The following is a 23,766-nucleotide window of genomic DNA, read 5'->3' as shown; positions in this document are numbered from 1 at the left end:
ATTTGACGTCGCTCGACTGATCGAATACCTCCAATGTTGATAGAAGCGATTTTTAATTGTGAAGTCATGTGTTAGGTTTTTTGAGTACGGGAATGCCTGAAGTGGGTTTCGAATTTTGGGGCGTCAGGGTAGGTTTAAATCGTTTACTTCGTGGTACCGTGGGAATTTTCAGGGGGTCCTTAGTTTTGTCTGGATCAGTGGTATCAATTTCCCCGTGTCGGGTTCCATTGATTCCATGATAATTGTCACTGTTTCCTGGTCTTCTGTCTCTGTGTGAGGTGCTGCTATTTTGGATTTCGTAATTGGTTTCAAAGGGTTGTCTTTCGGAGGTACAGATGCGGGAGTGGTAGCGGTGTCACATTCCATGGTTTCAGTTTCCAAATTATTAGTACTTCCTGAGAGTGAATCTTGTGATTCACTCCCCAGAGGTACCTGGGAAACCATGGAATTTGCTACCACGGGAATTACTACGGGTGTCTGTTTAATAGTCTCTGTCTTTTTAGTCTTTTTGGCAACAGGTTTTTGGACAATGGTGGGTTCCTGGTTTCGTTTTAAAGTTGGGCAGTCGTAGCTAAAGTGTGTCTCTTCGTCGCAAAGTCTGCAAGTGGGCTTTTGTCCGTCATACTTTACCATGGCACGATAACTGCCAATGGTAATGTATGAGGGAATGTTTTTCGTCACCGTCATTCTTACAATCATCCAAGTTGCTAGGACAGGGTATAAAACTTCATCCTCTGCCACGCCACCGATAGCGCTCCCACCGAGCTTCAATTACATTTCCAAATTCCTTAAGACGTGTCTGAACTACTCCCAAGTCTAGGTTCTGTGGAATCCCTGCAACTTCGAACAAATTTCTCTTGGACATTGCTATCCTTATATCACTACACTAACTTCTTTCCCCTCCAATTCGGTCCTGACGATACCACTGTGTTGGGACAAAAAACTTGAGGTATATGCCTCTGACGTAAACGTAATTCTAGCGACCTGGTTTCTCGTATCTAGCACAGCAACTAGGCCTCAAGAGATCCTGAGCATCAACCTTCAAACTACGCACAAAACCATGAACCGTACGCATACTCAATTTCGGGAATTGAACCCCAAAATCAATATCTACACTATTGAGCCACTTGGCAGCCATTGTCCCCTAGACAATGTAAACAAACTGCCAAAAAGGGGAGGGGAAGGACCCCACACACGTAAACAAACACGACAAATAAAACAATTGGCAACAAAACACTACAAAAACAGCTAAACTATACAAAATAAACACTCAAAAACACGAATATAACAACAAAAAAGTATAAAAAATAACAAAAACTCACAAAATGATGGAAAAACGGGAGAACACAAAAAGACGTCTGCATCCGACGCAGCTTAACTTCTGGGAGCTGACGAGACCAGGTTTTTTCTGCGTGGTATGGCCGTTGACGTTTTAATACGAAACTGAATTGAATACACTCAAGGAATGATTTTCCAACATTGAAACCTACACAAGGACGATTAATTTCTATAATTAAGGATATTGGACTGGTAACCATCGTGTTCGTTGAGCCACTATTTTTCTATGAAATAGAAATTCAAGAATTTAATACGAAACTGAATTGAATACGCTCAAGGAATGATTTTCCAACATTGAAACCTACACAAGGACGATTAATTTCTATAATTAAGGATATTGGACTGGTAACCATCGTGTTCGTTGAGCCACTATTTTTCTATGAAATAGAAATTCACATTCATCGGTAAAGTCACTGCTGGTAATAAAACACTCTACACTTCCCTTGTTGGTGTTTAAAAAATAGCTATCAGTGTGTACGAGATGAATTATCAAAATTCAACCCTAGATGGCGTTTAATAAAGTATCAAAATTCACCACGAGATGGTTTTAACTAAAACTTTGATTCATTTTCGAAACTCTTGCTGGTTATAAAACGTTTGATGCCAACAGCATCCCGTATTCCCAAGCGGTCACCCTTCTAGGTACTAACGGGACCCGACGCAGCTTAACTTCTGGGAGCTGACGAGACCAGGTTTTTTCTGCGTGGTATGGCCGTTGACGTTTTAATACGAAACTGAATTGAATACACTCAAGGAATGATTTTCCAACATTGAAACCTACACAAGGACGATTAATTTCTATAATTAAGGATATTGGACTGGTAACCATCGTGTTCGTTGAGCCACTATTTTTCTATGAAATAGAAATTCACATTCATCGGTAAAGTCACTGCTGGTAATAAAACACTCTACACTTCCCTTGTTGGTGTTTTAAAAATAGCTATCAGTGTGTACGAGATGAATTATCAAAATTCAACCCTAGATGGCGTTTAATAAAGTATCAAAATTCACCACGAGATGGTTTTAACTAAAACTTTGATTCATTTTCGAAACTCTTGCTGGTTATAAAAGGTTTGATGCCAACAGCATCCCGTATTCGCAAGCGGTCACCCTTCTAGGTACTAACGGGACACGACGCAGCTTAACTTCTGGGAGCTAACGAGACCAGGTTTTTTCTGCGTGGTAAGGCCGTTGACGTTTTAATACGAAACTAAATTGAATACACTCAAGGAATGATTTTCCAACATTGAAACCTACACAAGGACGATTAATTTCTATAATTAAGGATATTGGACTGGTAACCATCGTGTTCGTTGAGCCACTATTTTTCTATGAAATAGAAATTCACATTCATCGGTAAAGTCACTGCTGGTAATAAAACACTCTACACTTCCCTTGTTGGTGTTTAAAAAATAGCTATCAGTGTGTACGAGATGAATTATCAAAATTCAACCCTAGATGGCGTTTAATAAAGTATCAAAATTCACCACGAGATGGTTTTAACTAAAACTTTGATTCATTTTCGAAACTCTTGCTGGTTATAAAACGTTTGATGCCAACAGCATCCCGTATTCCCAAGCGGTCACCCTTCTAGGTACTAACGGGACCCGACGCAGCTTAACTTCTGGGAGCTGACGAGACCAGGTTTTTTCTGCGTGGTATGGCCGTTGACGTTTTAATACGAAACTGAATTGAATACACTCAAGGAATGATTTTCCAACATTGAAACCTACACAAGGACGATTAATTTCTATAATTAAGGATATTGGACTGGTAACCATCGTGTTCGTTGAGCCACTATTTTTCTATGAAATAGAAATTCAAGAATTTAATACGAAACTGAATTGAATACGCTCAAGGAATGATTTTCCAACATTGAAACCTACACAAGGACGATTAATTTCTATAATTAAGGATATTGGACTGGTAACCATCGTGTTCGTTGAGCCACTATTTTTCTATGAAATAGAAATTCACATTCATCGGTAAAGTCACTGCTGGTAATAAAACACTCTACACTTCCCTTGTTGGTGTTTAAAAAATAGCTATCAGTGTGTACGAGATGAATTATCAAAATTCAACCCTAGATGGCGTTTAATAAAGTATCAAAATTCACCACGAGATGGTTTTAACTAAAACTTTGATTCATTTTCGAAACTCTTGCTGGTTATAAAACGTTTGATGCCAACAGCATCCCGTATTCCCAAGCGGTCACCCTTCTAGGTACTAACGGGACCCGACGCAGCTTAACTTCTGGGAGCTGACGAGACCAGGTTTTTTCTGCGTGGTATGGCCGTTGACGTTTTAATACGAAACTGAATTGAATACACTCAAGGAATGATTTTCCAACATTGAAACCTACACAAGGACGATTAATTTCTATAATTAAGGATATTGACTTGTTAACCATCGTGTTCGTTGAGCCACTATTTTTCTATGAAAATAGAAATTCACATTCATCGGTAAAGTCACTGCTGGTAATAAAACACTCTACACTTCCCTTGTTGGTGTTTAAAAAATAGCTATCAGTGTGTACGAGATGAATTATCAAAATTCAACCCTAGATGGCGTTTAATAAAGTATCAAAATTCACCACGAGATGGTTTTAACTAAAACTTTGATTCATTTTCGAAACTCTTGCTGGTTATAAAACGTTTGATGCCAACAGCATCCCGTATTCCCAAGCGGTCACCCTTCTAGGTACTAACGGGACCCGACGCAGCTTAACTTCTGGGAGCTGACGAGACCAGGTTTTTTCTGCGTGGTATGGCCGTTGACGTTTTAATACGAAACTGAATTGAATACACTCAAGGAATGATTTTCCAACATTGAAACCTACACAAGGACGATTAATTTCTATAATTAAGGATATTGGACTGGTAACCATCGTGTTCGTTGAGCCACTATTTTTCTATGAAATAGAAATTCAAGAATTTAATACGAAACTGAATTGAATACACTCAAGGAATGATTTTCCAACATTGAAACCTACACAAGGACGATTAATTTCTATAATTAAGGATATTGGACTGGTAACCATCGTGTTCGTTGAGCCACTATTTTTCTATGAAATAGAAATTCACATTCATCGGTAAAGTCACTGCTGGTAATAAAACACTCTACACTTCCCTTGTTGGTGTTTAAAAAATAGCTATCAGTGTGTACGAGATGAATTATCAAAATTCAACCCTAGATGGCGTTTAATAAAGTATCAAAATTCACCACGAGATGGTTTTAACTAAAACTTTGATTCATTTTCGAAACTCTTGCTGGTTATAAAACGTTTGATGCCAACAGCATCCCGTATTCCCAAGCGGTCACCCTTCTAGGTACTAACGGGACCCGACGCAGCTTAACTTCTGGGAGCTGACGAGACCAGGTTTTTTCTGCGTGGTATGGCCGTTGACGTTTTAATACGAAACTGAATTGAATACACTCAAGGAATGATTTTCCAACATTGAAACCTACACAAGGACGATTAATTTCTATAATTAAGGATATTGGACTGGTAACCATCGTGTTCGTTGAGCCACTATTTTTCTATGAAATAGAAATTCACATTCATCGGTAAAGTCACTGCTGGTAATAAAAAACTCTACACTTCCCTTGTTGGTGTTTAAAAAATAGCTATCAGTGTGTACGAGATGAATTATCAAAATTCAACCCTAGATGGCGTTTAATAAAGTATCAAAATTCACCACGAGATGGTTTTAACTAAAACTTTGATTCATTTTCGAAACTCTTGCTGGTTATAAAACGTTTGATGCCAACAGCATCCCGTATTCCCAAGCGGTCACCCTTCTAGGTACTAACGGGACCCGACGCAGCTTAACTTCTGGGAGCTGACGAGACCAGGTTTTTTCTGCGTGGTATGGCCGTTGACGTTTTAATACGAAACTGAATTGAATACACTCAAGGAATGATTTTCCAACATTGAAACCTACACAAGGACGATTAATTTCTATAATTAAGGATATTGGACTGGTAACCATCGTGTTCGTTGAGCCACTATTTTTCTATGAAATAGAAATTCAAGAATTTAATACGAAACTGAATTGAATACACTCAAGGAATGATTTTCCAACATTGAAACCTACACAAGGACGATTAATTTATAAATTAAGGATATTGGACTGGTAACCATCGTGTTCGTTGAGCCACTATTTTTCTATGAAATAGAAATTCACATTCATCGGTAAAGTCACTGCTGGTAATAAAACACTCTACACTTCCCTTGTTGGTGTTTAAAAAATAGCTATCAGTGTGTACGAGATGAATTATCAAAATTCAACCCTAGATGGCGTTTAATAAAGTATCAAAATTCACCACGAGATGGTTTTAACTAAAACTTTGATTCATTTTCGAAACTCTTGCTGGTTATAAAACGTTTGATGCCAACAGCATCCCGTATTCCCAAGCGGTCACCCTTCTAGGTACTAACGGGACCCGACGCAGCTTAACTTCTGGGAGCTGACGAGACCAGGTTTTTTCTGCGTGGTATGGCCGTTGACGTTTTAATACGAAACTGAATTGAATACACTCAAGGAATGATTTTCCAACATTGAAACCTACACAAGGACGATTAATTTCTATAATTAAGGATATTGGACTGGTAACCATCGTGTTCGTTGAGCCACTATTTTTCTATGAAATAGAAATTCAAGAATTTAATACGAAACTGAATTGAATACACTCAAGGAATGATTTTCCAACATTGAAACCTACACAAGGACGAAATTAATTTCTATAATTAAGGATATTGGACTGGTAACCATCGTGTTCGTTGAGCCACTATTTTTCTATGAAATAGAAATTCACATTCATCGGTAAAGTCACTGCTGGTAATAAAACACTCTACACTTCCCTTGTTGGTGTTTAAAAAATAGCTATCAGTGTGTACGAGATGAATTATCAAAATTCAACCCTAGATGGCGTTTAATAAAGTATCAAAATTCACCACGAGATGGTTTTAACTAAAACTTTGATTCATTTTCGAAACTCTTGCTGGTTATAAAACGTTTGATGCCAACAGCATCCCGTATTCCCAAGCGGTCACCCTTCTCAGGTACTAACGGGACCCGACGCAGCTTAACTTCTGGGAGCTGACGAGACCAGGTTTTTTCTGCGTGGTATGGCCGTTGACGTTTTAATACGAAACTGAATTGAATACACTCAAGGAATGATTTTCCAACATTGAAACCTACACAAGGACGATTAATTTCTATAATTAAGGATATTGGACTGGTAACCATCGTGTTCGTTGAGCCACTATTTTTCTATGAAATAGAAATTCACATTCATCGGTAAAGTCACTGCTGGTAATAAAACACTCTACACTTCCCTTGTTGGTGTTTAAAAAATAGCTATCAGTGTGTACGAGATGAATTATCAAAATTCAACCCTAGATGGCGTTTAATAAAGTATCAAAATTCACCACGAGATGGTTTTAACTAAAACTTTGATTCATTTTCGAAACTCTTGCTGGTTATAAAACGTTTGATGCCAACAGCATCCCGTATTCCCAAGCGGTCACCCTTCTAGGTACTAACGGGACCCGACGCAGCTTAACTTCTGGGAGCTGACGAGACCAGGTTTTTTCTGCGTGGTATGGCCGTTGACGTTTTAATACGAAACTGAATTGAATACACTCAAGGAATGATTTTCCAACATTGAAACCTACACAAGGACGATTAATTTCTATAATTAAGGATATTGGACTGGTAACCATCGTGTTCGTTGAGCCACTAATATTTTCTATGAAATAGAAATTCACATTCATCGGTAAAGTCACTGCTGGTAATAAAACACTCTACACTTCCCTTGTTGGTGTTTAAAAAATAGCTATCAGTGTGTACGAGATGAATTATCAAAATTCAACCCTAGATGGCGTTTAATAAAGTATCAAAATTCACCACGAGATGGTTTTAACTAAAACTTTGATTCATTTTCGAAACTCTTGCTGGTTATAAAACGTTTGATGCCAACAGCATCCCGTATTCCCAAGCGGTCACCCTTCTAGGTACTAACGGGACCCGACGCAGCTTAACTTCTGGGAGCTGACGAGACCAGGTTTTTTCTGCGTGGTATGGCCGTTGACGTTTTAAATACGAAACTGAATTGAATACACTCAAGGAATGATTTTCCAACATTGAAACCTACACAAGGACGATTAATTTCTATAATTAAGGATATTGGACTGGTAACCATCGTGTTCGTTGAGCCACTATTTTCCTATGAAATAGAAATTCACATTCATCGGTAAAGTCACTGCTGGTAATAAAACACTCTACACTTCCCTTGTTGGTGTTTAAAAAATAGCTATCAGTGTGTACGAGATGAATTATCAAAATTCAACCCTAGATGGCGTTTAATAAAGTATCAAAATTCACCACGAGATGGTTTTAACTAAAACTTTGATTCATTTTCGAAACTCTTGCTGGTTATAAAACGTTTGATGCCAACAGCATCCCGTATTCCCAAGCGGTCACCCTTCTAGGTACTAACGGGACCCGACGCAGCTTAACTTCTGGGAGCTGACGAGACCAGGTTTTTTCTGCGTGGTATGGCCGTTGACGTTTTAATACGAAACTGAATTGAATACACTCAAGGAATGATTTTCCAACATTGAAACCTACACAAGGACGATTAATTTCTATAATTAAGGATATTGACTGGTAACCATCGTGTTCGTTGAGCCACTATTTTTCTATGAAATAGAAATCAAGAATTTAATACGAAACGAATTGAATACACCAAGGAATGATTTTCCAACATTGAAACCATACACAAGGACGATTAATTTCTATAATTAGATATTGGACTGGTAACCATCGTGTTCGTTGAGCCACTATTTTTCTATGAAATAGAAATTCACATTCATCGGTAAAGTCACTGCTGGTAATAAAACACTCTACACTTCCCTTGTTGGTGTTTAAAAAAATAGCTATCAGTGTGTACGAGATGAATTATCAAAATTCAACCCTAGATGGCGTTTAATAAAGTATCAAAATTCACCACGAGATGGTTTTAACTAAAACTTTGATTCATTTTCGAAACTCTTGCTGGTTATAAAACGTTTGATGCCAACAGCATCCCGTATTCCCAAGCGGTCACCCTTCTAGGTACTAACGGGACCCGACGCAGCTTAACTTCTGGGAGCTGACGAGACCAGGTTTTTTCTGCGTGGTATGGCCGTTGACGATTTAATACGAAACTGAATTGAATACACCCAAGGAATGATTTTCCAACATTGAAACCTACACAAGGACGATTAATTTCTATAATTAAGGATATTGAACTGAACCATCGTGTTCGTTGAGCCACTATTTTTCTATGAAATAGAAATTCAAGAATTTAATACGAAACTGAATTGAATACGCTCAAGGAATGATTTTCCAACATTGAAACCTACACAAGGACGATTAATTTCTATAATTAAGGATATTGGACTGGTAACCATCGTGTTCGTTGAGCCACTATTTTTCTATGAAATAGAAATTCACATTCATCGGTAAAGTCACTGCTGGTAAATAAAACACTCTACACTTCCCTTTGTTGGGTTTTTAAAAAATAGCTATCAGTGTGTACGAGATGAATTATCAAAATTCAACCCTAAGATGGCGTTTAATAAAGTATCAAAATTCACCACGAGATGGTTTTAACTAAAACTTTGATTCATTTTCGAAACTCTTGCTGGTTATAAAACGTTTGATGCCAACAGCATCCCGTATTCCCAAGCGGTCACCCTTCTAGGTACTAACGGGACCCGACGCAGCTTAACTTCTGGGAGCTGACGAGACCAGGTTTTTTCTGCGTGGTATGGCCGTTGACGTTTTAATACGAAACTGAATTGAATACACTCAAGGAATGATTTTCCAACATTGAAACCCTACACAAGACGACGATTAATTTCTATAATTAAGGATATTGGACTGGTAACCATCGTGTTCGTTGAGCCACTATTTTTCTATGAAATAGAAATTCACATTCATCGGTAAAGTCACTGCTGGTAATAAAACACTCTACACTTCCCTTGTTGGTGTTTAAAAAATAGCTATCAGTGTGTACGAGATGAATTATCAAAATTCAACCCTAGATGGCGTTTAATAAAGTATCAAAATTCACCACGAGATGGTTTTAACTAAAACTTTGATTCATTTTCGAAACTCTTGCTGGTTATAAAACGTTTGATGCCAACAGCATCCCGTATTCCCAAGCGGTCACCCTTCTAGGTACTAACGGGACCCGACGCAGCTTAACTTCTGGGAGCTGACGAGACCAGGTTTTTTCTGCGTGGTATGGCCGTTGACGTTTTAATACGAAACTGAATTGAATACACTCAAGGAATGATTTTCCAACATTGAAACCTACACAAGGACGATTAATTTCTATAATTAAGGATATTGGACTGGTAACCATCGTGTTCGTTGAGCCACTATTTTTCTATGAAATAGAAATTCACATTCATCGGTAAAGTCACTGCTGGTAATAAAACACTCTACACTTCCCTTGTTGGTGTTTAAAAAATAGCTATCAGTGTGTACCGAGATGAATTATCAAAATTCAACCCTAGATGGCGTTTAATAAAGTATCAAAATTCACCACGAGATGGTTTTAACTAAAACTTTGATTCATTTTCGAAACTCTTGCTGGTTATAAAACGTTTGATGCCAACAGCATCCCGTATTCCCAAGCGGTCACCCTTCTAGGTACTAACGGGACCCGACGCAGCTTAACTTCTGGGAGCTGACGAGACCAGGTTTTTTCTGCGTGGTATGGCCGTTGACGTTTTAATACGAAACTGAATTGAATACACTCAAGGAATGATTTTCCAACATTGAAACCTACACAAGGACGATTAATTTCTATAATTAAGGATATTGGACTGGTAACCATCGTGTTCGTTGAGCCACTATTTTTCTATGAAATAGAAATTCACATTCATCGGTAAAGTCACTGCTGGTAATAAAACACTCTACACTTCCCTTGTTGGTGTTTAAAAAATAGCTATCAGTGTGTACGAGATGAATTATCAAAATTCAACCCTAGATGGCGTTTAATAAAGTATCAAAATTCACCACGAGATGGTTTTAACTAAAACTTTGATTCATTTTCGAAACTCTTGCTGGTTATAAAACGTTTGATGCCAACAGCATCCCGTATTCCCAAGCGGTCACCCTTCTAGGTACTAACGGGGACCCGACGCAGCTTAACTTCTGGGAGCTGACGAGACCAGGTTTTTTCTGCGTGGTATGGCCGTTGACGTTTTAATACGAAACTGAATTGAATACACTCAAGGAATGATTTTCCAACATTGAAACCTACACAAGGACGATTAATTTCTATAATAAAGGGATATTGGACTGGAACCATCGTGTTCGTTGAGCCACTATTTTTCTATGAAAAGAAATTCAAGAATTTAATACGAAACTGAATTGAATACACTCAAGGAATGATTTTCCAACATTGAAACCTACACAAGGACGATTAATTTCTATAATTAAGGATATTGGACTGGTAACCATCGTGTTCGTTGAGCCACTATTTTTCTATGAAATAGAAATTCAAGAATTTAATACGAAACTGAATTGAATACGCTCAAGGAATGATTTTCCAACATTGAAACCTACACAAGGACGATTAATTTCTATAATTAAGAATATTGGACTGGTAACCATCGTGTTCGTTGAGCCACTATTTTTCTATGAAATAGAAATTCACATTCATCGGTAAAGTCACTGCTGGTAATAAAACACTCTACACTTCCTCCTTGTTGGTGTTTAAAAAATAGCTATCAGTGTGTACGAGATGAATTATCAAAATTCAACCCTAGATGGCGTTTAATAAAGTATCAAAATTCACCACGAGATGGTTTTAACTAAAACTTTGATTCATTTTCGAAACTCTTGCTGGTTATAAAACGTTTGATGCCAACAGCATCCCGTATTCCCAAGCGGTCACCCTTCTAGGTACTAACGGGACCCGACGCAGCTTAACTTCTGGGAGCTGACGAGACCAGGTTTTTTCTGCGTGGTATGGCCGTTGACGTTTTAATACGAAACTGAATTGAATACACTCAAGGAATGATTTTCCAACATTGAAACCTACACAAGGACGATTAATTTCTATAATTAAGGATATTGGACTGGTAACCATCGTGTTCGTTGAGCCACTATTTTTCTATGAAATAGAAATTCACATTCATCGGTAAAGTCACTGCTGGTAATAAAACACTCTACACTTCCCTTGTTGGTGTTTAAAAATAGACTATCAGTGTGTACGAGATGAATTATCAAAATTCAACCCTAGATGGCGTTTAATAAAGTATCAAAATTCACCACGAGATGGTTTTAACTAAAACTTTGATTCATTTTCGAAACTCTTGCTGGTTATAAAACGTTTGATGCCAACAGCATCCCGTATTCCCAAGCGGTCACCCTTCTAGGTACTAACGGGACCCGACGCAGCTTAACTTCTGGGAGCTGACGAGACCAGGTTTTTTCTGCGTGGTATGGCCGTTGACGTTTTAATACGAAACTGAATTGAATACACTCAAGGAATGATTTTCCAAACATTGAAACCTACACAAGGACGATTAATTTCTATAATTAAGGATATTGGACTGGTAACCATCGTGTTCGTTGAGCCACTATTTTTCTATGAAATAGAAATTCAAGAATTTAATACGAAACGAATTGAATACACTCAAGGAATGATTTTCCAACATTGAAACCTACACAAGGACGATTAATTTCTATAATTAAAAGGATATTGGAACGGTAACATCGTGTTCGTTGAGCCACCATTTTTTCATGAAATAGAAATTCACATTCATCGGTAAAGTCACTGCTGGTAATAAAACACTCTACACTTCCCTTGTTGGTGTTTAAAAAATAGCTATCAGTGTGTACGAGATGAATTATCAAAATTCAACCCTAGATGGCGTTTAATAAAGTATCAAAATTCACCACGAGATGGTTTTAACTAAAACTTTGATTCATTTTCGAAACCCTTGCTGGTTATAAAACGTTTGATGCCAACAGCATCCCGTATTCCCAAGCGGTCACCCTTCTAGGTACTAACGGGACCCGACGCAGCTTAACTTCTGGGAGCTGACGAGACCAGGTTTTTTCTGCGTGGTATGGCCGTTGACGTTTTAATACGAAACTGAATTGAATACACTCCAAGGAATGATTTTCCAACATTGAAACCTACACAAGGACGATTAATTTCTATAATTAAGGATATTGGACTGGTAACCATCGTGTTCGTTGAGCCACTATTTTTCTATGAAATAGAAATTCACATTCATCGGTAAAGTCACTGCTGGTAATAAAACACTCTACACTTCCCCTTGTTGGTGTTTAAAAAATAGCTATCAGTGTGTACGAGATGAATTATCAAAATTCAACCCTAGATGGCGTTTAATAAAGTATCAAAATTCACCACGAGATGGTTTTAACTAAAACTTTGATTCATTTTCGAAACTCTTGCTGGTTATAAAACGTTTGATGCCAACAGCATCCCGTATTCCCAAGCGGTCACCCTTCTAGGTACTAACGGGACCCGACGCAGCTTAACTTCTGGGAGCTGACGAGACCAGGTTTTTTCTGCGTGGTATGGCCGTTGACGTTTTAATACGAAACTGAATTGAATACACTCAAGGAATGATTTTCCAACATTGAAACCTACACAAGGACGATTAATTTCTATAATTAAGGATATTGGACTGGTAACCATCGTGTTCGTTGAGCCACTATTTTTCTATGAAATAGAAATTCAAGAATTTAATACGAAACTGAATTGAATACGCTCAAGGAATGATTTTCCAACATTGAAACCTACACAAGGACGATTAATTTCTATAATTAAGGATATTGGACTGGTAACCATCGTGTTCGTTGAGCCACTATTTTTCTATGAAATAGAAATTCACATTCATCGGTAAAGTCACTGCTGGTAATAAAACACTCTACACTTCCCTTGTTGGTGTTTAAAAAATAGCTATCAGTGTGTACGAGATGAATTATCAAAATTCAACCCTAGATGGCGTTTAATAAAGTATCAAAATTCACCACGAGATGGTTTTAACTAAAACTTTGATTCATTTTCGAAACCCTTGCTGGTTATAAAACGTTTGATGCCAACAGCATCCCGTATTCCCAAGCGGTCACCCTTCTAGGTACTAACGGGACCCGACGCAGCTTAACTTCTGGGAGCTGACGAGACCAGGTTTTTTCTGCGTGGTATGGCCGTTGACGTTTTAATACGAAACTGAATTGAATACACTCAAGGAATGATTTTCCAACATTGAAACCTACACAAGGACGATTAATTTCTATAATTAAGGATATTGGACTGGTAACCATCGTGTTCGTTGAGCCACTATTTTTCTATGAAATAGAAATTCACATTCATCGGTAAAGTCACTGCTGGTAATAAAACACTCTACACTTCCCTTGTTGGTGTTTAAAAAAAGTATTAGTGTGTACGAGATGAATTATCAAAATTCAACCCTAGATGGCGTTTAATAAAGTATCAAAATTCACCACGAGATGGTTTTAACTCAAAACTTTGATTCATTTTCGAAACTCTTGCTGGTTATAAAACGTTTGATGCCAACAGCATCCCGTATTCCCAAGCGGTCACCCTTCTAGGTACTAACGGGACCCGACGCAGCTTAACTTCTGGGAGCTGACGAGACCAGGTTTTTTCTGCGTGGTATGGCCGTTGACGTTTTAATACGAAACTGAATTGAATACACTCAAGGAATGATTTTCCAACATTGAAACCTACACAAGGACGATTAATTTCTATAATTAAGGATATTGGACTGGTAACCATCGTGTTCGTTGAGCCACTATTTTTCTATGAAATAGAAATTCACATTCATCGGTAAAGTCACTGCTGGTAATAAAACACTCTACACTTCCCTTGTTGGTGTTTAAAAAAATAGCTATCAGTGTGCACGAGATGAATTATCAAAATTCAACCCTAGATGGCGTTTAATAAAGTATCAAAATTCACCACGAGATGGTTTTAACTAAAACTTTGATTCATTTTCGAAACTCTTGCTGGTTATAAAACGTTTGATGCCAACAGCATCCCGTATTCCCAAGCGGTCACCCTTCTAGGTACTAACGGGACCCGACGCAGCTTAACTTCTGGGAGCTGACGAGACCAGGTTTTTTCTGCGTGGTATGGCCGTTGACGTTTTAATACGAAACTGAATTGAATAAACACTCAAGGAATGATTTTCCAACATTGAAACCTACACAAGGACGATTAATTTCTATAATTAAGGATATTGGACTGGTAACCATCGTGTTCGTTGAGCCACTATTTTTCTATGAAATAGAAATTCAAGAATTTAATACGAAACTGAATTGAATACGCTGCAAGGAAATGATTTTCCAACATTGAAACCTACACAAGGACGATTAATTTCTATAATTAAGGATATTGGACTGGTAACCATCGTGTTCGTTGAGCCACTATTTTTCTATGAAATAGAAATTCACATTCATCGGTAAAGTCACTGCTGGTAATAAAAACACTCTACACTTCCCTTGTTGGTGTTTAAAAAATAGCTATCAGTGTGTACGAGATGAATTATCAAAATTCAACCCTAGATGGCGTTTAATAAAGTATCAAAATTCACCACGAGATGGTTTTAACTAAAACTTTGATTCATTTTCGAAACTCTTGCTGGTTATAAAACGTTTGATGCCAACAGCATCCCGTATTCCCAAGCGGTCACCCTTCTAGGTACTAACGGGACCCGACGCAGCTTAACTTCTGGGAGCTGACGAGACCAGGTTTTTTCTGCGTGGTATGGCCGTTGACGTTTTAATACGAAACTGAATTGAATACACTCAAGGAATGATTTTCCAACATTGAAACCTACACAAGGACGATTAATTTCTATAATTAAGGATATTGACTGGTAACCATCGTGTTCGTTGAGCCACTATTTTTCTAATGAAATAGAAATTCACATTCATCGGTAAAGTCACTGCTGGTAATAAAACACTCTACACTTCCCTTGTTGGTGTTTAAAAAATAGCTATCAGTGTGTACGAGATGAATTATCAAAATTCAACCCTAGATGGCGTTTAATAAAGTATCAAAATTCACCACGAGATGGTTTTAACTAAAACTTTGATTCATTTTCGAAACTCTTGCTGGTTATAAAAGGTTTGATGCCAACAGCATCCCGTATTCCCAAGCGGTCACCCTTCTAGGTACTAACGGGACCCGACGCAGCTTAACTTCTGGGAGCTGACGAGACCCCGGTAGGTTTTTCTGCGTGGTATGGCCGTTGACGTTTTAATACGAAACTGAATTGAATACACTCAAGGAATGATTTTCCAACATTGAAACCTACACAAGGACGATTAATTTCTATAATTAAAGGATATTGGACTGGTAACCATCGTGTTCGTTGAGCCACTATTTTTCTATGAAAAGAAATTCAAGAATTTAATACGAAACTGAATTGAATACACTCAAAGAAATGATTTTCCAACATTGAAACCTACACAAGGACGATTAATTTCTATAATTAAGGATATTGGACTGGTAACCATCGTGTTCGTTGAGCCACTATTTTTCTATGAAATAGAAATTCACATTCATCGGTAAAGTCACTGCTGGTAATAAAACACTCTACACTTCCCTTGTTGGTGTTTAAAAAATAGCTATCAGTGTGTACGAGATGAATTATCAAAATTCAACCCTAGATGGCGTTTAATAAAGTATCAAAATTCACCACGAGATGGTTTTAACTAAAACTTTGATTCATTTTCGAAACTCTTGCTGGTTATAAAACGTTTGATGCCAACAGCATCCCGTATTCCCAAGCGGTCACCCTTCTAGGTACTAACGGGAACCGGGACGCAGCTTAACTTCTGGGAGCTGACGAGACCAGGTTTTTTCTGCGTGGTATGGCCGTTGACGTTTTAATACGAAACTGAATTGAATACACTCAAGGAATGATTTTCCAACATTGAAACCCACACAAAGACGATTAATTCTATAATAAGGATATTGACTGGTAACCATCGTGTTCGTTGAGCCACTATTTTTCTATGAAATAGAAATTCAAAAATTAATACAAACGAATTGAATACACTCAAGGAATGATTTTCCAACATTGAAACCTACACAAGGACGATTAATTTCTATAATTAAGGATATTGGACTGGTAACCATCGTGTTCGTTGAGCCACTATTTTTCTATGAAATAGAAATTCAAGAATTTAATACGAAACTGAATTGAATACGCTCAAGGAATGATTTTCCAACATTGAAACCTACACAAGGACGATTAATTTCTATAATTAAGGATATTTGACTGGTAACCATCGTGTTCGTTGAGCCACTATTTTTCTATGAAATAGAAATTCACATTCATCGGTAAAGTCACTGCTGGTAATAAAACACTCTACACTTCCCTTGTTGGTGTTTAAAAAATAGCTATCAGTGTGTACGAGATGAATTATCAAAATTCAACCCTAGATGGCGTTTAATAAAGTAATCAAAATTCACCACAAGAGGGTTTTTTTAACTAAAACTTTGATTCATTTTCGAAACTCTTGCTGGTTATAAAACGTTTGATGCCAACAGCATCCCGTATTCCCAAGCGGTCACCCTTCTAGGTACTAACGGGACCCGACGCAGCTTAACTTCTGGGAGCTGACGAGACCAGGTTTTTTCTGCGTGGTATGGCCGTTGACGTTTTAATACGAAACTGAATTGAATACACTCAAGGAATGATTTTCCAAACATTGAAACCTACACAAGGACGATTAATTTCTATAATTAAGGATATTGGACTGGTAACCATCGTGTTCGTTGAGCCACTATTTTTCTATGAAATAGAAATTCACATTCATCGGTAAAGTCACTGCTGGTAATAAAACACTCTACACTTCCCCTTGTTGGTGTTTAAAAAATAGCTATCAGTGTGTACGAGATGAATTATCAAAATTCAACCCTAGATGGCGTTTAATAAAAGTATCAAAATTCACCACGAGATGGTTTTAACTAAAACTTTGATTCATTTTCGAAACTCTTGCTGGTTATAAAACGTTTGATGCCAACAGCATCCCGTATTCCCAAGCGGTCACCCTTCTAGGTACTAACGGGACCCGACGCAGCTTAACTTCTGGGAGCTGACGAGACCAGGTTTTTTTCTGCGTGGTATGGCCGTTGACGTTTTAATACGAAACTGAATTGAATACACTCAAGGAATGATTTTCCAACATTGAAACCTACACAAGGACGATTAATTTCTATAATTAAGGATATTGGACTGGTAACCATCGTGTTCGTTGAGCCACTATTTTTCTATGAAATAGAAATTCACATTCATCGGTAAAGTCACTGCTGGTAATAAAACACTCTACACTTCCCTTGTTGGTGTTTAAAAAATAGCTATCAGTGTGTACGAGATGAATTATCAAAATTCAACCCTAGATGGCGTTTAATAAAGTAAATCAAAATTCACCACGAGATGGTTTTAACTAAAACTTTGATTCATTTTCGAAACTCTTGCTGGTTATAAAACGTTTGATGCCAACAGCATCCCGTATTCCCAAGCGGTCACCCCTTCTAGGTACTAACGGGACCCGACGCAGCTTAACTTCTGGGAGCTGACGAGACCAGGTTTTTTCTGCGTGGTATGGCCGTTGACGTTTTAATACGAAACTGAATTGAATACACTCAAGAAATAATTTTCCAACATTGAAACCTACACAAGGACGAATTAATTTCATAATTAAGGATATTGGACTGGTAACCATCGTGTTCGTTGAGCCACTATTTTTCTATGAAATAGAAATTCAAGAATTTAATACGAAACTGAATTGAATACGCTCAAGGAATGATTTTCCAACATTGAAACCTACACAAGGACGATTAATTTCTATAATTAAGGATATTGGACTGGTAACCATCGTGTTCGTTGAGCCACTATTTTTCTATGAAATAGAAATTCACATTCATCGGTAAAGTCACTGCTGGTAATAAAACACTCTACACTTCCCTTGTTGGTGTTTAAAAAATAGCTATCAGTGTGTACGAGATGAATTATCAAAATTCAACCCTAGATGGCGTTTAATAAAGTATCAAAATTCACCACGAGATGGTTTTAACTAAAACTTTGATTCATTTTCGAAACTCTTGCTGGTTATAAAACGTTTGATGCCAACAGCATCCCGTATTCCCAAGCGGTCACCCTTCTAGGTACTAACGGGGACCCGACGCAGCTTAACTTCTGGGAGCCGACGAGACCAGGTTTTTTCTGCGTGGTATGGCCGTTGACGTTTTAATACGAAACTGAATTGAATACACTCAAGGAATGATTTTCCAACATTGAAACCTACACACAGGACGATTAATTTCTATAATTAAGGATATTGGACTGGTAACCATCGTGTTCGTTGAGCCACTATTTTTCTATGAAATAGAAATTCACATTCATCGGTAAAGTCACTGCTGGTAATAAAACACTCTACACTTCCCTTGTTGGTGTTTAAAAAATAGCTATCAGTGTGTACGAGATGAATTATCAAAATTCAACCCTAGATGGCGTTTAATAAAGTATCAAAATTCACCACGAGATGGTTTTAACTAAAACTTTGATTCATTTTCGAAACTCTTGCTGGTTATAAAACGTTTGATGCCAACAGCATCCCGTATTCCCAAGCGGTCACCCTTCTAGGTACTAACGGGGAACCGGACGCAGCTTAACTTCTGGGAGCTGACGAGACCAGGTTTTTTCTGCGTGGTATGGCCGTTGACGTTTTAATACGAAACTGAATTGAATACACTCAAGGAATGATTTTCCAACATTGAAACCTACACAAGGACGATTAATTTCTATAATTAAGGATATTGGACTGGTAACCATCGTGTTCGTTGAGCCACTATTTTTCTATGAAATAGAAATTCAAGAATTTAATACGAAACTGAATTGAATACACTCAAGGAATGATTTTCCAACATTGAAACCTACACAAGGACGATTAATTTCTATAATTAAGGATATTGGACTGGTAACCATCGTGTTCGTTGAGCCACTATTTTTCTATGAAATAGAAATTCACATTCATCGGTAAAGTCACTGCTGGTAATAAAACACTCTACACTTCCCTTGTTGGTGTTTAAAAAATAGCTATCAGTGTGTACGAGATGAATTATCAAAATTCAACCCTAGATGGCGTTTAATAAAGTATCAAAATTCACCACGAGATGGTTTTAACTAAAAATCTTGATTCATTTTCGAAACTCTTGCTGGTTATAAAACGTTTGATGCCAACAGCATCCCGTATTCCCAAGCGGTCACCCTTCTAGGTACTAACGGGACCCGACGCAGCTTAACTTCTGGGAGCTGACGAGACCAGGTTTTTTCTGCGTGGTATGGCCGTTGACGTTTTAATACGAAACTGAATTGAATACACTCAAGGAATGATTTTCCAACATTGAAACCTACACAAGGACGATTAATTTCTATAATTAAGGATATTGGACTGGTAACCATCGTGTTCGTTGAGCCACTATTTTTCTATGAAATAGAAATTCAAGAATTTAATACGAAACTGAATTGAATACGCTCAAGGAATGATTTTCCAACATTGAAACCTACACAAGGACGATTAATTTCTATAATTAAGGATATTGGACTGGTAACCATCGTGTTCGTTGAGCCACTATTTTTCTATGAAATAGAAATTCACATTCATCGGTAAAGTCACTGCTGGTAATAAAACACTCTACTCCTTCCCTTGTTGGTGTTTAAAAAATAGCTATCAGTGTGTACGAGATGAATTATCAAAATTCAACCCTAGATGGCGTTTAATAAAGTATCAAAATTCACCACGAGATGGTTTTAACTAAAACTTTGATTCATTTTCGAAACTCTTGCTGGTTATAAAACGTTTGATGCCAACAGCATCCCGTATTCCCAAGCGGTCACCCTTCTAGGTACTAACGGGACCCGACGCAGCTTAACTTCTTTTTTTTTTTATTAAAATTATCTTTTATTGGCTCATTGTATCAGCTATTTAGGGCATTCAAACAAAATAAAGCAAAACAATTAGGCTGTCGGATGCAGACGTTGGCAAGGGGAAAAAATCGAAATCTGGCAATGGTGGGGATCATAATATTAACAAACAAAACAAAAACAAACAAATGCAATTTACGGTGGTGGGATAATTCAAGAAAAATAAACAAAAGAAAAACAAAGCAGAAGACAATGGTGGTGTGAAATAAAAACAACAAACAACAAAACAAAACATAAACAAAGGCCAATAAAACTGGGAATGGGAAATTCAAAACAAACAAAAATAAACAAAATGTACTAAAATTTATGATTAAAATTAAACAGGGAATTGGGATCTAGATTTACGAAGGAATTTCCAGAGGCTCTCTACTTCTTCTTGACATGGTGTGCGTAGGTTATTCCTTGCCTTCCAGTTGATGTAGAGATAAGCAGCCAGAAGAGTGAATGAAAGCTGGAGATTTCCTACTGGACCAAAATGGCCACGTATCAAATCTTCGTTTGACGAACTGCAGCCCATCTGACGCATAGTTCCTTCCAACCAGCTCCAAACGGTGAGTCGTTCAGGACACTGGTACATCAGATGCTCATCGGTTTCCGGGTCTTGATTGCAGATTAGACATGTTGCGCCCTTGGTGGGGTCCAACCGATGGCATCTGGTCCTGGTAGGGAGAAGTCGCTGGTTGAACAGGAACATGGTCTCTCTGATGTTAGTTGGAAGGGCTGCAGTCTCCTTCCAGATTCGTGGCCAATCCAGATTAGGCCTCAGGATCTCCAGCTCTTCCCATTGTCGTTACCTCCAGGATCCAATGGTTATATGTTTTCCGATGTACCATTGGATTCCCCTGCACCAGAATGGAAGATGCGAAAAGTTGCTTGATTTGATGCAGGGGTTCCTGAAGGTAATATGGTCTCTTCATGACTGCTACAGGTGTGGTGTTGTCCTTGTAGAGGGCAATAAGGTTCGGAGAGGAAAGGACATCCAATACCGAAGTAGAGAGCTTTCTGGGCTGTTGGGGCCTATCAGGACTTTGTACAAGGGGCACAAGAAAAGGGAACGGTAAAAGAGGTGTGTGTTGACCATTCCCAGACCCCCCTTCTTTGACAGTACGGAAAGTTACGGTTTTCTTCGGCCTTTCTACTTTTCCCATCCATAGAAATTTCATGACAGCCTTCGAAATCTGGTCAGCCATTTTTTATTACAAGGTAATACCTGTGCAAAGTACACAGTTCCGAGAGAGCCTTCGACTTGAGGAAAAGCACCCTCTGGTAAATATTAAACCGTCGACTGGCATTCTCTCGCAGAATACCATTTAAAGAGCTAAATGCATCATTCCAAATCCTACTAGCTGTCTCTTCTATGGAATGGGAAAATTTAATTCCTAACAGGGACAATGTTGGCGCTGACACAAGCCACTCAAGAGGCCAAATTGATCTAGAGCTCCAAGTCCCGAGTCCCAGGGCTTTTGTTTTCTCCTTATTCATCCTTGCCTTTGTCCACTGACAGAACATATCAAGGATTTGTCCTGCCCTGGTAAAATCTTCGTCACAAGAAACGAAAATGGTGACGTCATCAACAAAGGCTCTGACAGTGAGTTTTTCATTAAACAATGATATACCCTTGAGAACTCGAGATAAACGCACAAGCAAAGGCTCAATGTATAGAACGAAGAGATGGACAGATAGGGGGCATCCCTCGGGCGAATCGACTGAATATCTTACTAATCACCCCAGCCACCTCCGATCCGTTGAGGATTGACATTCCTGTTACAGAATACATAATCTGTAACCAACGGACGAAAGTGGTGGGGTAACCCATGACATCCAGAATCCTCCAGAGGACTTCCCTGTTAACCAGGTCGTAGGCCTTTTCAAAGTCAACTCCAACAATGGCAGCGCCCATACCCCGAATCAAAGAGTTGGAAGAGTCATGGCATCCCCGGTCATCAACAAATTGAATGACATCTCTGTAAAGACTTAAATTATCAAAAATCAATCTACCAGGTACCCCACCTTTTGATGAGGCCCTATGGTAGAAGATAGTGTCTGCCTCAATCGTCTCGCTAAGACAGATGCCATGACTTTGTAGTCACAATTCAAAAGAGAAATTGGCCGAAAATTAGAAATTCCACAAAGTCCCGAAGACTTAGGAATTAGCCTGATCGCCGCTTGGCCCTGCGAAGACGTCAGAGTTTCCTTTCCAGGATATGATTAAACATATCCAAGAAGTGGGGTGCGATCACGTCCCAAAATTCTACGTAAAACTCGTAAGGAATGCCATCGGTGCCAGGGGACTTGTTTGACTTCATTGCTATTAGAGCAGCTCTAATCTCAAGAAGGGAAATTGGTGCTGTTAGGTTTGGGGTTGGCTTAAAGCAATCTCTTACTCCTTCAAGGAACTCAGACCCTGCCAGTATGTCAGGGGAAGGTTGAGTCTTAAAAATTTTTGTAAAATGAGCAACAATTTCTGCTGAAATTTCCTCTTTGGTCGATAAGCAAGTGCCATTGGGGGCAATGATCTTATCAATGCAACATTTTCGATAATTATTCCTGGCACGATTTATGTGAAAAATACTTGCTTCCTCTACATCTGGCCCTTCGAAGCAGCGGGAACGAATCCCATACCCCTTTGAGTGTGCTCTCCTCCCAAGACTTTGAGAATTTTCTCAACTGTTGAAAGGCAACCCAATCAAAGGTATCTGCTTCGGCCATTTCCTGTATGCAAGATTGATAGAAAAACTTAGTTTCTCTTATCAGCCTTGCTCTTTGCCTGGAATAATCCACCGAAATACGCTTGATACCCGGTTTCAGGACACTCTCCCCCACTTATTTGCTACATTACTTTCCCTAAGAGGATGATTAGCAGATTCCTGAATGAAATTGGTTACGTATTTCTGAAAACCTTCTTCTGACAATATTGAAGTATTTAGTTTCACACAATCCGGCAGGTGGTCTGCTACGATTTGGGAGATCAAGATTGCAAGTAAGTGTGGATTGTACCGACTGATGGTCACTAATCGATAAAGGCTGCAAACAAATATTTAAAAATTTATCCGCAAACGATCGACTAGCATAAATCCTATCAAGCCTAGAAGAACCGTCGTGGTAATGGAAAGTGTGGCCCGGATCACTATGATTTAGCTTTTTCCAGATGTCTACCAGATCAAGACCAGTAACCATCTCCTTCAAAGCATAGCTAACAACACTACTTGGGACAGGGAGGGATTGGATATTTGCCCTATCTTGGATGTCGTCAACACAATTAAAATCGCCCATCAACACGAAGGGCAGTCGAGTGGTAACTGAGTAGGCAGGAACGGTTTGACGAAGAAAATTGTTTCTCTCATTCTTTACCTGCTTACTTA

At 38.5% G+C, this 23,766-nt stretch overlaps 24 non-coding genes and 9 pseudogenes across 24 annotated transcripts; all 33 read right to left on the bottom strand.

Annotated features, from left to right (window-relative positions):
* Positions 1 to 1,939: 1,939 nt before the first annotated feature.
* Positions 1,940 to 2,058, bottom strand: LOC123468253. The gene has a single exon (XR_006642139.1). It is a non-coding gene; the product is annotated as a 5S ribosomal RNA (ribosomal RNA).
* A 357-nt stretch (positions 2,059 to 2,415) lies between these two features.
* Positions 2,416 to 2,534, bottom strand: LOC123468232 (annotated as a pseudogene).
* A 357-nt stretch (positions 2,535 to 2,891) lies between these two features.
* Positions 2,892 to 3,010, bottom strand: LOC123468252. The gene has a single exon (XR_006642138.1). It is a non-coding gene; the product is annotated as a 5S ribosomal RNA (ribosomal RNA).
* Positions 3,011 to 3,520: 510 nt separating this feature from the next.
* Positions 3,521 to 3,639, bottom strand: LOC123468251. The gene has a single exon (XR_006642137.1). It is a non-coding gene; the product is annotated as a 5S ribosomal RNA (ribosomal RNA).
* Positions 3,640 to 3,997: 358 nt separating this feature from the next.
* Positions 3,998 to 4,116, bottom strand: LOC123468250. The gene has a single exon (XR_006642136.1). It is a non-coding gene; the product is annotated as a 5S ribosomal RNA (ribosomal RNA).
* A 510-nt stretch (positions 4,117 to 4,626) lies between these two features.
* On the bottom strand, positions 4,627 to 4,745 carry LOC123468249. Its single transcript, XR_006642135.1, has one exon. It is a non-coding gene; the product is annotated as a 5S ribosomal RNA (ribosomal RNA).
* Positions 4,746 to 5,102: 357 nt separating this feature from the next.
* LOC123468248 lies at positions 5,103 to 5,221 on the bottom strand. Its single transcript, XR_006642134.1, has one exon. It is a non-coding gene; the product is annotated as a 5S ribosomal RNA (ribosomal RNA).
* Positions 5,222 to 5,730: 509 nt separating this feature from the next.
* On the bottom strand, positions 5,731 to 5,849 carry LOC123468247. The gene has a single exon (XR_006642133.1). It is a non-coding gene; the product is annotated as a 5S ribosomal RNA (ribosomal RNA).
* A 512-nt stretch (positions 5,850 to 6,361) lies between these two features.
* Positions 6,362 to 6,481, bottom strand: LOC123468222 (annotated as a pseudogene).
* A 357-nt stretch (positions 6,482 to 6,838) lies between these two features.
* On the bottom strand, positions 6,839 to 6,957 carry LOC123468246. Its single transcript, XR_006642132.1, has one exon. It is a non-coding gene; the product is annotated as a 5S ribosomal RNA (ribosomal RNA).
* Positions 6,958 to 7,316: 359 nt separating this feature from the next.
* LOC123468245 lies at positions 7,317 to 7,435 on the bottom strand. Its single transcript, XR_006642131.1, has one exon. It is a non-coding gene; the product is annotated as a 5S ribosomal RNA (ribosomal RNA).
* A 358-nt stretch (positions 7,436 to 7,793) lies between these two features.
* LOC123468243 lies at positions 7,794 to 7,912 on the bottom strand. Its single transcript, XR_006642129.1, has one exon. It is a non-coding gene; the product is annotated as a 5S ribosomal RNA (ribosomal RNA).
* A 506-nt stretch (positions 7,913 to 8,418) lies between these two features.
* On the bottom strand, positions 8,419 to 8,537 carry LOC123468242. The gene has a single exon (XR_006642128.1). It is a non-coding gene; the product is annotated as a 5S ribosomal RNA (ribosomal RNA).
* A 512-nt stretch (positions 8,538 to 9,049) lies between these two features.
* Positions 9,050 to 9,168, bottom strand: LOC123468241. Its single transcript, XR_006642127.1, has one exon. It is a non-coding gene; the product is annotated as a 5S ribosomal RNA (ribosomal RNA).
* Positions 9,169 to 9,528: 360 nt separating this feature from the next.
* LOC123468240 lies at positions 9,529 to 9,647 on the bottom strand. The gene has a single exon (XR_006642126.1). It is a non-coding gene; the product is annotated as a 5S ribosomal RNA (ribosomal RNA).
* A 358-nt stretch (positions 9,648 to 10,005) lies between these two features.
* On the bottom strand, positions 10,006 to 10,124 carry LOC123468239. The gene has a single exon (XR_006642125.1). It is a non-coding gene; the product is annotated as a 5S ribosomal RNA (ribosomal RNA).
* A 357-nt stretch (positions 10,125 to 10,481) lies between these two features.
* Positions 10,482 to 10,601, bottom strand: LOC123468225 (annotated as a pseudogene).
* Positions 10,602 to 11,265: 664 nt separating this feature from the next.
* Positions 11,266 to 11,384, bottom strand: LOC123468238. Its single transcript, XR_006642124.1, has one exon. It is a non-coding gene; the product is annotated as a 5S ribosomal RNA (ribosomal RNA).
* Positions 11,385 to 11,741: 357 nt separating this feature from the next.
* On the bottom strand, positions 11,742 to 11,860 carry LOC123468237. Its single transcript, XR_006642123.1, has one exon. It is a non-coding gene; the product is annotated as a 5S ribosomal RNA (ribosomal RNA).
* Positions 11,861 to 12,371: 511 nt separating this feature from the next.
* On the bottom strand, positions 12,372 to 12,490 carry LOC123468230. Its single transcript, XR_006642122.1, has one exon. It is a non-coding gene; the product is annotated as a 5S ribosomal RNA (ribosomal RNA).
* A 359-nt stretch (positions 12,491 to 12,849) lies between these two features.
* Positions 12,850 to 12,968, bottom strand: LOC123468219. The gene has a single exon (XR_006642121.1). It is a non-coding gene; the product is annotated as a 5S ribosomal RNA (ribosomal RNA).
* A 510-nt stretch (positions 12,969 to 13,478) lies between these two features.
* On the bottom strand, positions 13,479 to 13,597 carry LOC123468208. The gene has a single exon (XR_006642112.1). It is a non-coding gene; the product is annotated as a 5S ribosomal RNA (ribosomal RNA).
* Positions 13,598 to 13,953: 356 nt separating this feature from the next.
* On the bottom strand, positions 13,954 to 14,072 carry LOC123468277. Its single transcript, XR_006642163.1, has one exon. It is a non-coding gene; the product is annotated as a 5S ribosomal RNA (ribosomal RNA).
* Positions 14,073 to 14,430: 358 nt separating this feature from the next.
* On the bottom strand, positions 14,431 to 14,549 carry LOC123468266. Its single transcript, XR_006642152.1, has one exon. It is a non-coding gene; the product is annotated as a 5S ribosomal RNA (ribosomal RNA).
* A 515-nt stretch (positions 14,550 to 15,064) lies between these two features.
* Positions 15,065 to 15,183, bottom strand: LOC123468255. The gene has a single exon (XR_006642141.1). It is a non-coding gene; the product is annotated as a 5S ribosomal RNA (ribosomal RNA).
* A 357-nt stretch (positions 15,184 to 15,540) lies between these two features.
* Positions 15,541 to 15,663, bottom strand: LOC123468235 (annotated as a pseudogene).
* Positions 15,664 to 16,174: 511 nt separating this feature from the next.
* On the bottom strand, positions 16,175 to 16,295 carry LOC123468231 (annotated as a pseudogene).
* Positions 16,296 to 16,956: 661 nt separating this feature from the next.
* Positions 16,957 to 17,075, bottom strand: LOC123468244. The gene has a single exon (XR_006642130.1). It is a non-coding gene; the product is annotated as a 5S ribosomal RNA (ribosomal RNA).
* A 360-nt stretch (positions 17,076 to 17,435) lies between these two features.
* LOC123468220 lies at positions 17,436 to 17,555 on the bottom strand (annotated as a pseudogene).
* A 359-nt stretch (positions 17,556 to 17,914) lies between these two features.
* Positions 17,915 to 18,034, bottom strand: LOC123468223 (annotated as a pseudogene).
* A 510-nt stretch (positions 18,035 to 18,544) lies between these two features.
* Positions 18,545 to 18,664, bottom strand: LOC123468228 (annotated as a pseudogene).
* A 358-nt stretch (positions 18,665 to 19,022) lies between these two features.
* LOC123468234 lies at positions 19,023 to 19,143 on the bottom strand (annotated as a pseudogene).
* Positions 19,144 to 19,654: 511 nt separating this feature from the next.
* Positions 19,655 to 19,773, bottom strand: LOC123468202. The gene has a single exon (XR_006642106.1). It is a non-coding gene; the product is annotated as a 5S ribosomal RNA (ribosomal RNA).
* Positions 19,774 to 23,766: the final 3,993 nt, after the last annotated feature.

Source organism: Daphnia magna, unplaced genomic scaffold, assembly GCF_020631705.1.
Source record: "Daphnia magna isolate NIES unplaced genomic scaffold, ASM2063170v1.1 Dm_contigs334, whole genome shotgun sequence".
Lineage (NCBI taxonomy): Eukaryota > Metazoa > Arthropoda > Branchiopoda > Diplostraca > Daphniidae > Daphnia > Daphnia magna.
This window is presented reverse-complemented; position numbering and strand designations above follow the sequence as displayed.